We start from the raw sequence: 19,185 nt of genomic DNA on the forward strand, positions 1-19,185 counted from the left end.
CGGCAACTTGTGTGGACCCTGCATCTCCCACAGATCACCCACTTGTACTCATCCACATAGAAGACATGTGATTGGCTGGTTTTAATAAAGACGATGAAAGGGAAGCAAGAGGAGATTGTCAACAAACTTCAGGAAACCCTAAAGTCCTTTTCACCTACAGGCAAATTTCTGTACAAAGTGTAGGGAAAAAAGTCAAACTGAACCACATAATCCAGCAAACATTTCCCACCTCATCCTTGTTTCCCCTGCCCTTTTTCATTTTTTTCTTTTACTTTTTTTAGTCTAATTTTTCCTCAAAGGAATCCTCCCCCAGAAACTCTTAAAATCTGCATTTGAATGTGTGTGGTATCTTCACACAGCAAAGATGTTCTATAAGGAGAGAGATCCTTTTGAAGACCTGAGTGGGTTAGCAGCTCACAAAGAAACGTCTAACTTGACTGCTTACAAAATACATGTGGTTCCTGTTTTGTTACAGCTAAGTGCGTCCAAGTGGCTCTGTAAGGAGGAGACAGTGTCACTCAGAGGCAGGTCCCTTCCATCTTGCTTCCCTTTTCTTCTTCCAAAAAACAGTACACAGAGCCACCTCTTAGCAAGCTCTGGACTGGATCCACCCCCAAGCACTACATTTAAATCCTTTCTTCTCCCTTAGCTCTCAAAAGAGAGCTTGGCAAGGAGTAAGGCCAGGAATACTGTCAGCTCTCAGGACACAGGCGCGTCTTTTCTGTCCTGAAATGGGCTTGAGGGAGTTTACCACTTCCTGAAACTGCACAGGAGACTTTGTGTATGTCTGCATCTGTGCATTTCTTTGAGGCAAAGTCCTTGACTTGGATCTCCAGTGTCAGCTAGGTCTGTGATTCCAAAAAGTTAAAGCACTGCTACGTGCATTTTCTCAGCTCCCCCCCTATCACCATCATTTTCAGGCTAACTCAACAAAGACCAACCCTGGATATTTCTGCTATTCCTTTACAGGATGTGAATAAGTGGCAGCAGGAAGGGAAAGGGAATGGCAGTGCGGGAAGGAAAAGGGTTGCAACACATCTGAATGAAAAAGTCCTTCTTGGGTTGGTCTGCTTTTAGAAACTTCATTTCTCAGGTTCCCTCTGTTGCTTGTTTATTTTAACACAGTGGAAAAATTAGAAGTGGATTCCCTTATATAAAACAAACCACAGGGTTTCAGATGTTAAACACAGGTAATTCATATTTTGTTTCACTGAAAGCTCACTGTGATGGTTATTTCAGAGACATTTATAAAGTGTCCCTTTGTTTGCAAATTCTTCCTCCTTGAGAAGTTCTATTTCTTCAAAGAGTTCAGTTAAAGGTGTCAAATAAGTTACTCTTTAAATGTAGCATCCCAAAGCAATGAAAGCCTAGAACAACACAGAGAGTAGTGGTTGAAAAAAATGACCTCCTTTCAAGATTTCAATTTCCAGTTGTTGACCAAAATTAAATGAGATAATAAGCCAAAATGATATGGCCCCCCTTTTTTGGTAAGCACTAGGTCAGAGGCTGAGATTACTAGCTCATACAGAGAGCAGTGTAAGAGTTGAATTTTCTGCATCTCCTCCTCCTTCCCCTCCTACAACGAAATTGGACAGTGGAATTTTTTCCCCCTTAGTCCACGAAGTCTGTGAATTAGAAACAAACAACAACAAATAATAACAATAATAATAAAAACAGCAAATAATATGTGTCAGATACAAACGTAAGTGATGTAAATGTACTAATTTCTTTATAATTTCTTTGTAATTTCAACAATTCCTTGAGGAAAAACATTATAATTCCTTTTTAATAGAGGAGGACACTGAAAAACTAGAAGTAATACTTAACCATAATATCAGATTATCTCAGCTACTCATTTCAATCACAAGTTAATATAGCTGAGCATGACTTATAAACACAAAGATATGCAAATGCCATCACTGATAATTTTCAGCTTCAGTCATATTCTCCATTGTTTTCCCTGCAAAGCCAGAGAACATGCCAACAAAACCAAAGCACCGAGGAAACCACTAGAATGGGAAGCAAGGGTCCAGGGTTCTATTCTTGTGCTTCAAAATAATTTGTTGCATGACTTGGTAGAAATCTACAGGAGCTTCATTTCCTTGCTATATCAATGACAGTTAGATTAAGTGGTTTCAGGGTCCCTCTCAGGTTCAAAATATTATGATCCTTGGATGTTCTCACCAACTGATGACATCAAAGATGACAAATAAAGAAAAACATAGAAAAACCGACTGAAATTTTTAAAAAGGAATGCCAAGCAATTAGGGTGAAGCAAATACTAGTTGATCCCTCACTTTTAAGTAGACCCTTGAAATTTGCTGTTGCACATGAAAAAAATATTTTAACATTAGTTTGGGGTATCGGCATTACCAAATTCTGCATTTTTAACAATTTCTGATTTTAGGCAAATAAAAGCAAGATCAAGATTATCCAAAATGAATTTCCTAACCTGTGCTCCTCACACCCCAAGATTTCTGATCCCAAATTTTCTAACTGCTAACATGCACCTCCTTAGTTGATCATGTTCAAATATTCAGAGCTAATTGGGACTTCTCCTTGAAGTTACCCTCCATAGATACTCAGTCCTCAAATACCATTGAGAGGTCTTAGGTGAGACCAGGACAACCTGCCACCCGAAGCTGTAAGCAGCTTTTTTCAGGAAAGAGCTCTTTGCAGGAGGTCCCTTTTGTCTTGTCACTTTAGCAAAGCTATATTTTAACTAACCTCTGGCCCAAACCTTTCAAATCTTTTGATCACACAACATTTTGCCTAACCTGTTGGTTCTTTCCTTAGATCAAAGAAATAGAAATGAAGAATAAGTAATTAACAGATGACCAGATCTCTTCCCTAGCTTCCCCTTCAGTAATCTCATAAACAAACTGTGTGAACAAGATAAGCATCTAAAAAAAGATCACAGGGAGTCCACAGGCCTGCGCACAGTGGGGGATGGCGATGACTCTGACCCCCTATTTCAATGATTAACTGAGATTACTTCCCATTTTTCCCTTTAAAAATTTTCATGGCCACGCAGAACATTCAGAGACGGTTTTGGGACGCAAGTCCGCCTTTTCCCCAGATAACCAGCTTTCTGATTAAAGGAACTTTTCCGTCTCTACCAGCGCTTGTCTCTCGTATCCGAGATCTGAATTCGGTAACAAAGTCACCAACCCCATAATCTTTTTTTTTTTTTTTTTAATTTATTTATTTTTATTTTTGGCTGCGTTGGGTCTTTGTTGCTGCGCGCGGGCTTTTCTCTAGTTGCTGCGAGCAAGGGCTACTCTTCGTTGCGATGCACAGGCTTCTCATTGGGTGGCTTCTCTTGTTGCAGAGCACGGGCTCTAGGCACGCAGGCTTCAGTAGTTGTGGCTCGCGGGCTCTAGAGCGCAGTCTCGGTAGCTGTGGTGCACGGGCTTAGTTGCTCTGCCACATGTGGGCTCTTCCCAGACCAGGGCTAGAACCCATGTCCCCTGAATTGGCAGGCGGATTCTTAACCACTGCGCCACCAGGGAAGCCTCCAACCCCATAATCTTGAGGGTTAAATGAATGCTTATTATTTTAAGTCACTGAACTTTGTTAACACAGAATTATTGTGTTAATAGCTAATTGATACATACAGCAAGATGATCAATAAATGTTTACGGACCCTAATAGAATTTTTAAAATATTTATCTGCCCCCACTCACCCTCTTTTCTTTATCTGTGTTCTCCTTACCCTCCAGTGCTAGACTGGGTACAAAATACGAACTCGTCACTTGGGGTTTGGACAGTGAGCTGGAGGATTCCTGGTGGATTAAATGAGAATATTATATTAGACTTTCCAGCCCTTCTCAGAAACCTGATAATTTTTGCCTTAATAACAGCTCCAGTGGCAAATATCTCAGCTACAAGTTATTACTATTTAATAATACACTAATAAATTGGGACTTCCCTGGTGGTCCAGTGGGTAAGACTCCGTGCTCCCAATGCAGGGAACCCAGGGTTCAATCCCTGGTTGGGGAACTAGATCCCACATGCATGCCGCAACGAAGATTCCGCATGCTGCAACTAAGACCCGTCGCAGCCAAAATAAATAAATAAATAAATAAATAAATAAATAAATAAATAAATAATTTTAAAAAATCAATATACTAATAAATTATAGAAAGCTATATACGAAATTCCTTCTGGAACACCTGTCATACTAATTTAATTTCTCCTGCTCTTTCAAGGTAGTAAAGAAAATTAACAGAGTCACATACTATGACCAAAAAAAGAAAGAAAGAAAAAATTTGAATTCAGGGCTTTTTAGAGTAGGAGTTTAGAAATCCTGCTTCTCTTTGAAACAGAGAGAGAAAAGATCTCTCAGTTGACCAAAGTAGCAAAGACATAGCTCACATTAGAAAAGATGAAAAGATTAACAAAAACAACAAAAGAAATTTGTGTCTTCGGTTTCTCTCTGATTGCACTCTCCTTGAACCCATAAAGTGCCTCACCTAAATTGCAATAACCAGTGGCATTCTATAGAGGAGCAGAACTACTCTTGATGTCTTCTTTGATATTCAAATGCAGATTCCAAAGGGAAGGAGCTAGCTGTTTTAAGACAAAATGAATTTCTAAATTCAATCTACTCACAAACCCAAAGTGACTTTCAGTACCCCATTCTGTGGCTCTGGTAACATTTCTTCTTGAAAATTTAAACTCAACTCAGCAAGTTACTTGCAAAGAAATATTTACTTAGATTATCACACATAGAATAGTGGAAATAAAGACAGAGAAGGCAAAGGGGGATATGATTTCAGTTCTTTTAACCATTCTGAAAATCAGAGTTAGAAATGGAAGGGATAGAAACAGCTCAGGTAGTTTTACAGGTGAAAAGAAAAAAAGCCCAAAAATGTTATTTGACTTGCAAAAGGTCACGTTCCTTTAGTGTCAAAGGTCAATGAGTTCAGGCTTCATTAATTTAGTCAGAGGGGCTAATTTATATTCCCGCTGCAATGAATTTAGTCGGAGGCACCAATTCTTATTCTTTCTATATGTAAACCAAAAATTCAGTTTTGGTGATTATCACTCTTGCTTGTCATTAAAGTAGCAGGTTAGTTTCAATTCATTAATAATAGGGGATACTTAATGCATTTAATAGATGTCAGTCACTGTGCTAAGTGCTTTACCTTTTAAATCTCATTTAATTCTCATACCAGCACTGTGAGTCCATACTTGTCCCCATCTTGTTAATGAGGCTGAAGGAGGTACTCACTCAGGATCTCGAAGCTGGCAAGTGGCAGAGGTGAGACCCAAACCCAAATCCACAGCACCCACTACTCGATACAGCATAAAAGTAAAACGGAGTTGCTTTATTCAGTACACTTTCAACATGGATTATTTAATAAATGGCATTTCTGCTTGGTAATAACACAGTGACTTCTACTTAATTGAAAATGATAAAGTTCATCTTTATCAGTTAGTACCGACCTACAATAAAACCTATAATAAAAGTTTTTCATACCAATGAACGGGCTGAGGCAGTGCACAATTCTTGAGGTGTCTTTTAAGAAGTATGCATTTAAACATTAACGCATGTAGTAATTGCCGCAGGTCGAAATGCAAACTCCATGTACAGCGGGTTGATTCAGAAATTCTAAATGAGAAGAGATGGCTACAAGGAGAAGGTGAGCGGGACTAGGAGGGTGTGACTGCGCCGTGATGTGATCAGCCAGCCCCACAGGGAGGAGCAGCAAGCAGAAGCAGAGAGGGAGACAAGGATGCCCCAAGAGACGGACAACGAAGCTGACACCTGAGGAAGAGGAGTGAATTGGACGAGGAGAAAAGGTGAAAAACATATACAGAGGCCTAGGACTGAGAGTTGGGAAGCAGGATGAGGAAATGAGAGACGGTCATATAGCTGCAGGATTTAATAGTGGCAGAAGGCTGAGTGGGGAGGCTGGAGAGGCAGGCTGGGGCCACGTTACCATGGTCCTTCACATCCCACTGTGGGGTATGGGCTTTGTTCTGATGGCTGTGAGCAGTCAGTGAAGGGCTTGAGGCAGAGATGACCCCATCTGATTTCCAGAAGTGGGGCATCAGCAGTGTATGACACTGGTACCGTGTCCACACTGAGGTCCATAACAAAGAGCAAAGGGCCCCAAAGTCCAAAGGGGAACATGGTGGACAGAACTTATTCTGGAAGTTTCTGAGATATCAGATTTAGAAACAGATGGGAGGTTCTCGTCCAAGTAGGTGGAGAGACCTTTTCATAAGCATAAATAAGAAAAGCTTGTGTTGTTACATCTATTTAGCAGTATGATTTAGGTGTTAAGTTTCTTCTTAACAAACTTTAATTTTATGTTAATTGGTCATTAATTTAGTGCATGTATAAAATCTTTCTACTAACCAGAATATTTAATTTGCCAAAATAAGAATGTATCACAAGAAGATGCATATTATGTATTTGTCTGGCATCTTCTATGTCAAAGGGCTTTTCACTCCAGTCTAACATTTAATCCTCCAAAGATCCACATGAGGTTGCCAGACAGACAGCACTGGCCACATCTTGCAGATCCAGACCTAGTGAGCAGTGAATCCAAACCAGAATTGACTTTTCTGATGCCCGACTGCATGCCTTTTAACTGTCTCCTCTCCAATGATGCTGAAAGACAGCACTTGCTATGGGTTTTCCCTTATGCCCATCAGTCCAAACTTGTTGTACACCAGAGTCTCTAAGAAACCCATGGAAATGAAATCACTGCAACTTGCAATACATATTTGTGCAGATATACAAGTAAACTTTTGCACTGAGAAAGAGATTAAAAACAGACAAACTATAATCACACTTTCTGATTCTATCCCCTTTATTGGGATAAATGGGCTGATAAATTCAAGCACAATTAAGCTAGTGAAAAAGAGTATTTGATATTGGATTGTCCTGGTAAACTGAAGAAACACACATTCTGTTAACAATAATAACACTAATAGTAGTGAAAGTGTTTTGTGCCCCTGGCACAGTTCTTATGTGTATAATCCTTAGCACATTCCTATAAGATGTACACTCTTAATATCTTCCTCTTACAAGGAGAAAACCGAGGCATTAATGGTCGAGTAACTTGTCGCAAGGTCCCACAGGTAGTAAGCCAGAAGAGTCCCAATATAAAACTGCCCTGTGCTCTTAACCATCAATGCTCTGCTATCCTTCAATCACTGCCAACTAAATCTGTTTTCACCTTCCAGGAAGATGATTAAATTTCAAATACTACTCTCAGAAGTACAAACGTATCAATAACATGTTTTAAAGGATGTTAATTCAGGATACCAGAAGATACCTGATCAATTCAGGAAATTAACAAAAAGGCTGCTACAACTACATCACTGTGAAAAACAACAAGCTATTCCAACAACAATATTTAATTTTGTTATTATATACGTCTCAGGTTACTGCATTATAGTTCAACATCTGTGTACACTACAGAGTAATCACCACCACAAGTCTAGTTATCATCCATCACCATACAGTAGACCCCTATCACCCATTTCCCCTGCACTCCAACTCCTCCTCCTCTGGTAACTATTAATCTGTTCTCTGTATCTATAAGTTTGTTTTTGTTTTTGTTTGTTAGTTGTTGTTTTTTTTTAAATTCCACATATGAGTGAAATCATACATTACTTATCTTTCTCTGTCTGATTTATTTCACTTAGCAAAATACCCTCAAGGTCCGAATGGCAGGATTTCATTCTTTTTAATGACTGAGGAGTATTTGATGGATGCTTAGGCTGTTTCCATATTTTGGCTATTGTAAATAATGCTGCAATGAACAGAGGGGTGCCGAAATCTTTTTGAATTAATATTTTTGTGATATTCAGATAAATATCCAGAAGTGGAATAGGTGGTTCATATAGTATTAATAGTTCTACTTATTTTTTTTTTTAAATCAGTGATTTTTTTTAAACATTTTTCTGCTTCTTAGCCATTATTGGAACACACTACATTTTTTTAAAAATTAATTAATTAATTAATTAATTTATTTTTTTTGGCTGTGTTGGGTCTTCATTTCTGTGCGAGGGCTTTCTCTAGTTGCGGCAAGTGGGGGCCACTCTTCATTGCTGTGCACGGGCCTCTCACTATCGCGGCCTCTCTTGTTGCGGAGCACAGGCTCCAGACGCGCGGGCTCAGTAGTTGTGGCTCACGGGCCCAGTTGCTCCGCGGCATGTGGGATCTTCCCAGACCAGGGCTCAAACCCGTGTCCCCTGCATTAGCAGGCAGATTCTCAACCACTGCGCCACCAGGGAAGCCCCTCTACTTAATTATTTTGAGGAATCTCCATACTGTTTTGTACAGGGGCTGCACCAATTTACAGGCCCACTAACAGTGTACAGCGGTTCCCTTTTTTCCACATCCTCTGCATTTGTTATATCTTGTCTTTTTGATATGTCATTCTAACAGGTGTGAGGTGATATCCCATTGTGGTTTTGATTCACATTTCCCTGATAATTAGTGACGCTGAACATTTTTCCATGTGCCTGTTGTGTAGTCTTCTTGAGCAAAATGTCAATTCAGATCCTCTGCCTAATTTTTAATTGGGTCGTTTGTTTTCTTGTTGTGTTTTATGAGTTCTTAATATATCTTGGATATTAACTCCTTATTGGATATATAATTTGCAAATATCTTCTCCCATTCAGTAGGTTGCCTATTTGTTTTTATGATAGTTTCTTTTTCTGTGCAAAAGCTTTTCATTTGATGTAGTCTTGTTTGTTTTTTATTTTGTTTATTTTTTATCTTGCCTTTGGAATCATATCATAAAACGTATCATAATCATAAAAACATTGCTAAGATCAAAGTCAATGAAGTTACTGCCTACATTTTCTTCTGGGAATTTTATGGTTTCAGGTCTTCTATATTCAAGTCTTTAAGCCACTTTGACTTAATTTCTGTGCATGGTGTAAGATAATGGTCTGATCTGATGCTTTTGCATCAGTTTTCCCAACACCATTTATTGAAGAGACTGTCCTTTCTTCATTGTATGTTCTTTGCTCTCTGTTGTATAGTAATTGTCCATAGATGAGTGGGTTTATTCCTTGACTCTCAATTCTGTTCCATTGATCTATGTGTCTGTATTTGTGCCAGTGCCATACTGTTTTGACTACAATAGCTTTGTAGTATAGCTTGAAATCAGGATGTGTGATACCTCCAGCTTCGTTCTTCTTTCTCAAGATTATTTTGGCTGACAGAGGTCTTTTGTGTTTCCATACAAATTTTAGAATTAGTTTTTCTAGTTCTGTGAAATATGCCATTGAAATATTGACAGGGATTGCACCAAATCTGTAGATTGCTTTGGGTAGTACAGACACTTTAACAATATTAATTCTTCCAATCCCTGAACATGAACTATCTTTCCATTTTTTGTTTCTTCTTCAGTTTCTTTCATCAGTATCTTACAGTTTTCAGTGTACAGGTCTTGTATCTCCTTGGTTAAATTTATTCCTAAGTATTTAATTCTTTTTGATGCGATTGTAAATAGAATTGTTTTCTTAATTTCTCTTTCTCATAGTTCATTATTAGTATATAAAAAGACCACAGATTTCTGTACATTGATTTTGAATCCTGTAACTTTACTGAATTCATTTATTAGTTCTAAGAGTTTTCTGGTGTAGTCTATGATTTTCTATATATAGTATCACATCATCTGCAAATAGTGACAGATTTACTTCTTCCTTTCCAAATTGGATGCCTTTTATTTCTTTTTCCTTATATAACTGCTGTGGCTAGGACTTCCAATACTATGCTGAATAAAAGCAGCGAGAGTGGGCATCCTCGTTTTGTTCCTGATCTTAGAGGAAACACTCAGCTTTTCACTGTTGAGTATGATGTTAGCTGTGGATTTGTCATATATGGTCTTTATTATGTTGAAGAACATTCCCTCTATACCCACTTTGTTGAAAGATTTTATCATAAATGGATATTGAATTTTGCCAAATGTTTTTTCTTCAACTAATGAGACAATCATATGATTTTTATCCTTCATTTTGTTAATGTAGTGTATCATGTTGACTGGTTTGCAGGTGTTGAATGATCCTTGCTTCCTTAGAATAAATCCCACTTGATCATGGTGTATGATCCTTTTACTATAGTGTTGGATTTGGTTTGTTAATATTTTGTTGAGGAGTTTTCCATCTATGTTCATCAAGGATATTGGCCTGTAATTTTCTTTTTTTTGTGATGTCATTGTCTGTTTTTGGAATCAGGATAATGCTGCCTCTGTAAAATGCATTTGGAAGGTTTTCCACCTTTTCAACCTTTTGGAAGAATTTGGGAATAGGTATTAAATTTTCTTTAAATGTATTACACAAATTTCCAGTGAAGCTGTCTGGTCCTGGGCTTATGTTTGTTAGAAGCTTTTTGATTACTGTTTCAATCTCCTTATTAGGTAATGGGTCTATTCAGATTTTCTATTTCTTCATGATTCAGTCTTAGAAGACTGTATGTTTCTAGAAATTTATCCATTTTTTTCTACTTTGTCCTATCAAAGTATCAGTTGTATCAGTTGTAACTTCTCCTCTTTCATTTCTGATTTTATTTATTTGAGACCTCTCTCTTTTTCTTGGTTAGTCTAGCTAATGGCTTGTTGATTTGGTTTATCTTTTCAAAAACATCTTTGTTTTGTTGATCTTTTCTATTTTTTTTAAGTCTCTGTTTCATTTATTTCCACTCTGATCTTTATTATTTCATTATACTAATTTTGGGCTTCATTTGTTCTTCTTTTTCTAGCTCCCTTAGGTGTAAAGTTAGATTGTTTGCTTGGCATTTTTCTTGTTTCTTGAGGTAGGCCTGTATTGCTATGAACTGTCCTCTCAGAACCGCTTTTGCTACAACCCATAGATTTTGATATGTTGAACTTCTGTTTTCATTTGTCTCTAGGTTTCTTATTTCTCCTTTGATTTCCTTGATGACCTGTTGGTTATTCAGTAGCATGTTGTTTAATCGCCACATTTGTATTTTTTTCCATTTTTTTCTTGTGATTGATTTCTAATTTCATACCATTGTGGTTGGAGAAGATGCTTGATATGATCTCAATCTTCTTGAATTTATTTAGACTTGTTTTGTTACCTAACATGTAATCTCTCTTAAAGAATCTTCCATATGCACTTGATAAGAATCTACTCTGCTGCTTTTGGATGGAATATTCTCTATATATACCTAATTAAGTCAGTGTGGTTTAATGTATCATTTCATTTGATGTTTATTGATTTTCTCTCTGGATGATCTATCTATTAATATAAGTGGAGTGTTAAAAGTCCCCTACTACTATTGTATTGTTTTCAATTTCTCCCATGAGTCTGTTAATATTAGCTTTATATATCATGGTGTCCTTCTGTTGGGTGCATATACATTTATAAATGTTATACCTTCCCATTCAAGGGAGGTCCCCTATGTAGGCTATGTGTCCTCTAGTTGAGATGGGGCTATGGCTGCTGCTGTGGTATGCTGGTGGGTGGGGCTGGCCCCCAAAACAGTTGTAGGGCCTGGCAGGCTATGAGGCTCGGCTGAGGGTGCAGGGGCATGTGGGGTTCTCAGAAAGATGTGTGTACTGGTGCTAACGAGTTAGATGGAGATTTCCAAAATGGCACCTGCCAGTGCCAGAATTAGCAAGGTAGCCTGAGGTCATTAAAATGATCCCCACCACTGTCTCAGTTCCTGGGGAGCGTCCCTCTCCAGCAGATGCTTCAAGACTAGTAAGTGGGTCCCCTTCACCTAGGTCCCATGCATTTTTTTAATATAGTGTTTTTATACTGGTTTTTGGTTAGAGTGAGTCTACATGTAAGCCCTTTAAGAGCAGGTTTCCATCCCCTGTAGCTCTATGGCTTTCCTGGATGTCTTCCCCGTTGGTTTTCAAAGAAGCCAGGTGTTTTGGGGCCTCATCTCTCCTGTGCAGAATTACAGCGTTGGGGCGCCTGACGTGGAGCTTGGATCCCTCTCTCCTCAGGGAAAGGATCCTTACCTTCATGCTCCTTCCAATTGTGCATTGCTGCAGCTGGGGTGTGGTTTTTTCTCTGGCAAGATTGTATCTCTGTTTCTCCTACCCATCTCAATGCTGTCCTTTCACCCTTTTGTAGAGACTCTGTTCATCAAGTTTTCTGGTCCTTTTTAGAGGGAATTATTCCACATGTAGCTATAGATTTGTTGTGTCCATGAGAGGAGGTAAGTTCAGGATCTTCCAATGCTGCTCTCTTAAACCCTCTCCCCAGCAATATTCAATTTAACAAGCAAAATATTGAATATTAGAAGCAATATATGAAAGGATTAAATGCATATATTTAACATTTAAATAACAGCTAACATTTATTAGGTGCGTAACATAGGCCAGAAACTGTTCTAAGCACATGCATTAACTCTTTAAACACGCACACACCACCAACAACTAATAACAACTATGAAGCAGGTGTTATAGCTATTCTCATTTTATAGATGGGGAAACTGAGGCATAAAGAAGTGAATGAACTTGCCTGAGATCATAAAGCCAGTAATTAGTACAACTGGGGCTTGAACCTATGCACCTGGTTCCCTAGCCCACGTCTCAACGCTACACCAACCTTTCTGTACTTTCTTAACAGCCCCAAGGAGCAGTTCACTTGATAAAGGACTAAAGGAGTTCAGAGAAGGAAGAAATCAACATGGGCTGGAAAAGGAAGGGAGGATGTGGGGAATAGGCGAGACTCGACCTGGGCCTAGAGGGACAAAACGTGGGAGAGCAGGGGAAGCCAGAAGGGGCCAAGAGCAGGGGTGCCCACATTGCTGCACAGGGACTGGGGTGAGCACAGCCTGCCCTGGGCAATGAGGGCTCCCTGCAAACACAGCAAAGCAGCCCCTACTCCTGTACTTGGTGCACTCCTCAGTGTTTCACAGTCAAGTGTCCAAAATCTGAATACAGAAAAGTTAAATTGAAACTATAAAGCCCTGATGGCTTGAACAGCAGTAGAATATACCTAAATATGATTGATGTTGATTCCATCTGCCTTTTGCTCAGCCACATGTGGGCAAAGCAATCTCACCCAGGCAGCTACCTTTCCCCTAAGCTTCCTCACCTGGTGTCACCCTTGTCATTAGGGCTCTTTAAGTACTTGGAGCTGGACTGCCTCTCCCCATAGTCCCAACTCTGACCTGCTCCCTGGGTACCCAGGACAGAGACTGGGCCACCACTGCTAATGAGAGAGGCCATCTTGTGTTACGGGTCAGCATCCTTTCTTGGTCTCTCCTCCACTGTTGCATCCATGTAGGACAGAGGCCAGGCTGGCCCAGACAGGTCTCTCTCTATCCCACTTTCATGCTTGTAACTGGGAGAGGAACATAGGCTGGGGTCTGTGCTACAGATCCAGGCAGCTTAGATTTAGGGCAGGGAGAGGAGAAAGTCTCACTTAAACATTTACAAAGCCACTTTCTCCAATCCAGCTTTTAATCTAAGGCCTTGCATAGCTTACTCATCACCACCCCACCGCCCCCGTCCTCACACACGCTCTGTAGCAACTCGTAACAACAGACAGTAAATCCAGAAGCTCCCAAGCACACATGGTTCCATTCATTGAGTTCATGTAGAGGCCAAGGAGGACATTTGGCAGCCTGGGCTTCCTGCAGACCATGGCTACTCCTGAAATAGATAACCTCGCTGCAGCCTTGCCCTTGCTGTGGTCAAAGGCCTGCAGCAGAGTAAGTGGCCTAAGGAAACACAGCACCATTCACAGGGACATAAGCAGTGGTGACACAGGAGAAGAGGAACAAACATCCAGAGACATCTCATTTCCCCGGCTCCAACCCCTAAAGCCCTTTATATTTAAGGCAAGGAGGACTGACTATCGGAGCTGCAAGGACCAGAAAGTGGGGGGTCAGTCATTCCTGCGTGATTTTGGCAAACATTTTTAAAATTCACTTTTCCTGCAAGAATCTTACTTCGGGGGATTCAAGTTTTATTTCCCTTGGAAGTCCATTTTTTACATTGAGGATAATGTACGTTATGATGTTTAATAAAAATTCAAAACTTTTAATACTTCAACTCTGGGCAATCTGGTTTTGTTTTTAAATTCCAAAGCTCATGCACACTGAAAGTTCCTGAGGAGACAGGTATAACTAAGATTTCACAGTAAACACAAGAATCACAGCGGTTCTTAGCACAGAGTACACATAACATAGCAACAACCATTAGTCATATAATTATCAGAGTTTTAATGTTTGCATAAAATGTCTATTGTTATTGCATAAGTTAGGAATCCATAATAATTGTCTATATTTTTTTCAAATGCATATTTCTTTTGGTTACATAATTTTTAAAACTTTCTCCTAATTTCCTTCTAGATCTAAGGGTTACATTTTAAAACATACTATAAAAAGCCTAAGCAGAAAAGTTGCCAAACGAACTAGAACTTCCAGTCCCTGTCATACTATTCATATATATATTCACATATTTAATTATATTTATTTATATTTTGCTTCTATGTTCCAAACTAAACATTTAGAAAATACTGTTATAATATCACAGTTTGCTAAGTTTTAATTATCTCTGTATATGATGCCTTGTTTGCCAGGTGAAATCTCTATGGGTCCCTCATCCTAAGCTCTCAAATTATGGCTCCCTTGATATACAGGGGATGCTGGACATGGTGAACCTGGGAGACGAGGCAAGCCCGTTAATCTCCCTTGGTCTCGGGAACCTCAGCCATAAAATGGTCATCATAATTTCTACCTTACAAGGTTGCTGAAAGGATTTCAATGAGGTGAGGTATGTAAGGTGGTCAAAGTAGTGCCCAGCTCATAATGGTACCCAAAGTAGCCATCATTATAATAGTGACCGCAACCCAGCTGAAAATGCTTAAACCCTATGGCTTATCCTTCATGGCCACAAAACAAAAAAATGTGAAGTTCAGCTAGGATAAGGATGGAAAAAGGGTTTCATCTCTCTCAAGTTCTATCAGCTCCCTCCTTCCGGGAAGGAGAAGGGAAAGAAACAAAATATTTTCCTAGAAGACCAAGCTTTCATTTGGCTTTTGGAATTCTTCTTGTTCATGGGGCTCCTTTAATTCAGCTTGGATACTGAAGTCAGATGCTCAAATGCAGGTTGTTCTTGCACGAGCGAGCTGACTGAGGAGTGGAATTGAGGGGACCAAGAGGGCTGAAATCCAGCTCATGCTCCATTCAACAACCGTGCGCCCTGGTGCTGGCTGCATCTGCACTGAGGAAGGGGGCCTTTCTCCTAATTCACCCCAAAGAGCAAAAGGTGCCCTGGCCCAAACATCAACCACCCACCATGCCTCGTGCCCACACAGCTTTTTCCCCTTCATATAAATTCCGCTACAGACCAGCAGCAGCCCTGATCCATTATTATTTAATACCCACTAGACAGCTTCATTGTCCTAATTACTTCCAGAGCCACTTGTTTAATCTAGTTTCCATTTCCTTTGCAGCCAATTTCATTTTCTCGCTGACATACTGTCACAGTGTTGCTATATTTCCAATCACCAAACCATGTGCAAAGTCACTTAATGTTCAATTAAAGAAGAGTGCTTCTTTCTGTCTTAACTCAGCTGAGTTTCCTTTGCAGATTCAGCCTAGTGTTTTGCACAGAAGGCATTTAATTCATCAAAATGAAATTTTAAAAATCCTAATCATGTAAGTCTTAACACTCCCTTTACAAACCCCACTGATATCAGGGCACAATTTGAGACTGCTATTTTAACAAATGCATTTTTCCTGTCCTAAACTAAAGCCCAACTAAAAGTCCTCTGAAAATAGTCTGAAGTTTCCCGAGCCTAGAGATTTCCATACACAAGGCTGGACTGACATCAAGTGTGCCCAACCAGTCCAGTCTTCCTAGTACTGAGGAGCTTGCTGGGACATGGGACTTTCAGTGCTCAAACTGGGAATGTCCTGGGAAAACCAGGAGGAGAAGGTCACCCTGTATGCCATCCTCTAGCAGGTTAGTGGAGTGCAGTAGAATAAAATGCTAAGGAGTAACCAAACCATAAATTCCACAAAATTAGTTTTTTTTCTCCCTGCTATAGACACACACACACTCTCTCTTAATCCATGACTTGCTGTTCCTTATGAGTGAGAGTTTAACCAAAAATAAGTGTTTCTCTGGTGGAAGATATCTACTAATTGGTTGAGCTTGTTAATTCTGGAAACATGAGAACTAGAATTTTCTCATCCATATTTTCTAGCTGTCGGACAAATCTTTTCTACTTGGATAAGCCAATATAAGGTATTCTTTACAGTATCATTTTGTTAAAACAACAAAAAGAAGAAGGGAGAGCAGGAAGCAACAAGTGTTTAACAACCACTAAAACTGTACCGAGTCCCCTACATGTGCAATCAATGGAACTGTAACAACTGTATTTACTGGACTATAAAGCTGCCTGCTTGATTGTAGTAGAGGTTGATATTTTACAGCTAAATTCAAATCAAGCTTACACCAGAAATTAAAAAGAATTTGACAATCTTGATTTTAAAATACCCCATATCTACACCTGGTACCTAAAATGATCAATCTTAGCTGTAAACAAACATAATCAAACACTCTAACAAAACTAGAGTTCCAAATCCTCATAACTTGTAATTTTGATACATTTATTTATACTCTACTATAGGTAGATATCATATATCCAACCTTATTTTTTTTTAAATTGATTAATTAATTTATTTATTTATGGCTGTGTTGGGTCTTCGTTTCTGTGTGAGGGCTTTCTCTAGTTGCGGCAAGTGGGGGCCACTCTTCATCGCGGTGCGCGGGCCTCTCACTATCGTGGCCTCTCTTGTCGCGGAGCACAGGCTCCAGACGCGCAGGCTCAGTAGTTGTGGCTCACGGGCCTAGTTGCTCCGCGGCATGTGGGATCTTCCCAGACCAGGGCTCGAACCCGTGTCCCCTGCATTGGCAGGCAGATTCTCAACCACTGCGCCACCAGGGAAGCCCCAACCTTATTTTTAAGTGTTGGTAAAATTTAGTTTAAACGTTTATGAAAGTTTTTATCTTACAGGCCTGTCTTTTTTTTACTGTCTTTTCCTCATATGCAAGGTTTAATGACTACAGGATTATCCAAAATCATTCCCACTCTCTTTTTTTTTTGATATTTATTTATTTATTTATTTGGTTGCACTGGGTCTTAGTTGTGGCAGGCAGGCTCCTTACCTGTGGCTTGCCGGCCCCTTAGTTGCAGCATGCAACCTCTTAGTTGCAGCATGTATGTGGGCTCTAGTTCCCTGACCAGGGATTGAACCCAGGCCGCCTGCATTGGGAGCACGGAGTCTTATCCACTGCGCCACCAGGGAAGCCCCCTTCCCACTCTCCTTAAACCCTAAAGTTTCAATCTCCTGGGCCCTACTACTGTAAACACCATGTTAATAAAGCTAAAAGTATCAACAGATTTTCCCACTGTCCGGTGATCTCCTACTCATGTAGAAGAACCACATAATAAAAGTTAAGCAAATACTTTAGACTGACAAAAACAACAGACATTCATCATGACAAAGAAACTCCAGAATAATCTGTTTTGATATGTCCTGATTGCCCGAGAAGGAAACCTGATCCCTGTCACAGTCAACAATCAATTTCCAGGGGTCTCACCTGCACTCTACCTGCAAACCAAAGAAAGGCCATCTCCAGGGGTGAGAGACTGGGCAGAGCCTTTTCAAGATGTGAGGAGGGGGCAACTGGTGCTAATTCTATAAGGCAGGTGATTAAGAATCTTGCTTGATCACATATTCCTTAACTAGCACTTTATAAGAAACCGATAGAAGATGGGTCCCCACAGGTGGCCAAATGAAGCATCTCCTGGACTTGCTGGAAGGAGGCCTGAAGCTGGGCCCCACCAGTGTGGACAGCTGGGGAATCAGCAACTCCTGTCAGAGGGGGCTGGTATGCTCCAGTGCGTGGAAAAGAAAAACATCTTGTCTTCATGTAATATGATTTGGTTGAGGAACAAAATATAATAATATAATTTTAATCCATATTATATGAGCCATTTTCACACAACTAGATGATTTACTTTTTCATTTGCCAAAGAGAACTATTTCCATCATTACACTCAAATTTAATAAACCAATATTTCTGCAATACTCAGAAAACCTGCTAAACAACCTCATGATGGATTAGTGCCCTCATAAGAAAAGAAACAAGAGAGCTTCTTTTCTCTCTGCTGTCTGTCATGTGAGAATACAACAAAAAGATAACCATCTGCAAATCAGTAAGACAGCCCTCGCCAAGAACTGAATCTGCCAACACCTTGATCATGGACTTCCAATCCCCCAGAACTGTAAGAAATAAATGTTTGTTATTTAAGGCACCTAGTCTATGGCAATTTATTATAATAGCCAAGCAGACTAAAGCAGTAACAAAACATTAATAGAGGCTACCATTGGGTTTTAATTTCTTTTTAATAATTTTCTGTAGTTCAAAATTTTTCATCAGTTAACATGAAATACTTTTATAATCAGAAAAAAGTCAGTGACTTTCTATTATTTAAACAAAGTTTTTTACAAAGAAAGTTAAAAATAAGTAAAGATAGAATCTTCAAAAGCAGATATGAAAACTAAAGGCTAAAGAGCAGACAAAAATGAAATCATCTGGGCTACCTCAGTAATTCTTAAGGAGCTATTACAGTATAATAGTGATGACCCTAATATACTGCTATGGAATAGTCTCTAGGATATATTATTCAGTGAGAAAAAAGTATAATATGCTACTGCTTAGTTAAGATGGGAGGAGGGAGAGTTATTTATTTTAAATTAAAGCTAAGCCAAACCAAAAAAGAGAAGGAAAAGGTGAAGATAAAGAAGGAAAAAAGAAGAAAGAGTTACCTACAGATGGAGGGAGCCAACGGAGTAGAGAGGACTGGGAAAGACCTCTCTGAGTAGACCTTGTTTTGTAGATTTAGAAGCAGTGTTTATATGATTATAAAACAAAATCAAAGCCAAGAAAATAACAAACCCTAAAAATCAAAAGCAGCATGCAACAAATGAGCCATAACCATACAGACAGGAACTATATCAAGTAAGTTTAAAACAGTAATTGTGCTGTATATACCTCATACCATATACTTTAAAAACAAAAAGAATTATTAAAAACTCACAAACTAATTTTAATAATCATATTGTTCCTGGTAGCACTGGTTTTGTTATTTTGGGACTGTCATGTGAGTAATGTGGGGTAAAACGAATATGTAATTATGCCGGTGGTG

General features: G+C 39.4%; 1 protein-coding gene across 3 annotated transcripts in view; it reads right to left on the bottom strand.

Moving 5' to 3' along the window:
• The window catches only part of TMTC1 (transmembrane O-mannosyltransferase targeting cadherins 1), a 254,750-nt gene that overhangs the window by 127,643 nt on the left and 107,922 nt on the right, over positions 1-19,185 (bottom strand). The window lies entirely within an intron of this gene.

Source organism: Eschrichtius robustus, chromosome 13 (assembly GCF_028021215.1).
Source record: "Eschrichtius robustus isolate mEscRob2 chromosome 13, mEscRob2.pri, whole genome shotgun sequence".
Taxonomy (NCBI): Eukaryota; Metazoa; Chordata; class Mammalia; order Artiodactyla; family Eschrichtiidae; genus Eschrichtius; species Eschrichtius robustus.